This window comes from Acyrthosiphon pisum, chromosome A2 (assembly GCF_005508785.2).
Source record: "Acyrthosiphon pisum isolate AL4f chromosome A2, pea_aphid_22Mar2018_4r6ur, whole genome shotgun sequence".
NCBI lineage: Eukaryota > Metazoa > Arthropoda > Insecta > Hemiptera > Aphididae > Acyrthosiphon > Acyrthosiphon pisum.
In genome coordinates this window covers 12,552,143-12,553,514 of record NC_042495.1, presented here as the reverse complement: position 1 = coordinate 12,553,514, position 1,372 = coordinate 12,552,143, and positions in this window count along the sequence as shown.

Here is a 1,372-nt window from a genome sequence, read left to right as displayed (position 1 = left end):
ATTGACATTTTTATCACTTATCATAAAACTATTATTAGTTTAATTGGCTATCATTGTTTTTTATATAATAATAATAATACTTAAATGATCCATAAGTAGATAATATAATCATAATTAGATTAATATGAAATTGAGTTGAGTGAACATTAATGTACAAATATTTTCAAGTTATTTTATATTTATGAAAATTAATTCACGTGCTAAACGAATGCTAAAATTAGCAACAAAAAAAAAGTAATCATTGTGCTGAAGGTTCAGATACTAAAGTCAATGTTGATTTAGATTCAATACCTAAGTTAAATTAACAGCTATAACTTTAATATTTCAAATTGTGTTTAAATTAATACTTTAATAAACGTTTTTAATTTAAAAATTATTGATTTTGAAAAATAATTTAAGTTATATTAAAGTTGATAGGTACCTATTATGTGCAGTTATTTAATGCCCGTTGATTCAATGCAAAGCAGAATTTAAAATCAGGAAAAACGTACTTTAAAAAGCGGACCTGTATACATCCCAGTACAGTGGGTGTCAATAATAAAATTAGCATAAAAAAAATGGAAAGTCTTATTCAACAACAGAGATGAACACAAAGGATTTTTTAGATCTTACAAGGTTATGTAACGACGTGGGTGATAATTATTCTTTTAATGAAAATGGTGATAACATTTTAATGGGGGATATTGTGGCTATTAATTTCAAAAAAAAAACCTTTTCAAAATTTACTACAAAACAGATTTTTCCCAAAATGACTATAAGACTGTATAGACATAAGAAATCATTGCAAAAGATTATAATAAAATGTGCCTATGTTTCTCATCCAAAACTATCGTCGGCTGAAAAAGAAGAACTGCTTTCATTATGCCACTCTAACTTGATACCTGAACAGTATCATAACTTTTTCGAATGTTTATTAACACAACAACAACAACAACACAAAGAGTGAATAATAACCCCACAAATAGCTAAGAAACCAGTAAATAGTAGGACTATGAAAAAGAAAACTGTAAAGAAGCTGAGAAAAAAATAGATAAGAATACCAAAAAAGTTTTAGACAAAAAAAAAAGAAAAATGTGAAGAAAAAATTGTTCAATTAATAACTTGAAAAGATATTAAAAATATTATGTTTTTATAAACCTAGTAGTAATTTTTTACAATGCTGTAAAATCAAAAACTCGTTTTTTTCAAAACATGGTTTTTTAACTTGCAACACTAATGTTCTGATTGTGCGATATATAAATAAAAAAAAACAATCAATAATCAATTAATGATTATTTTTTTTATCGATTGATCGATATTAATTGATTTAATCGAAATAACAATTAATCGGTGTATTAAGATATTGTAAAATTACTGATATAGCCGATTAATT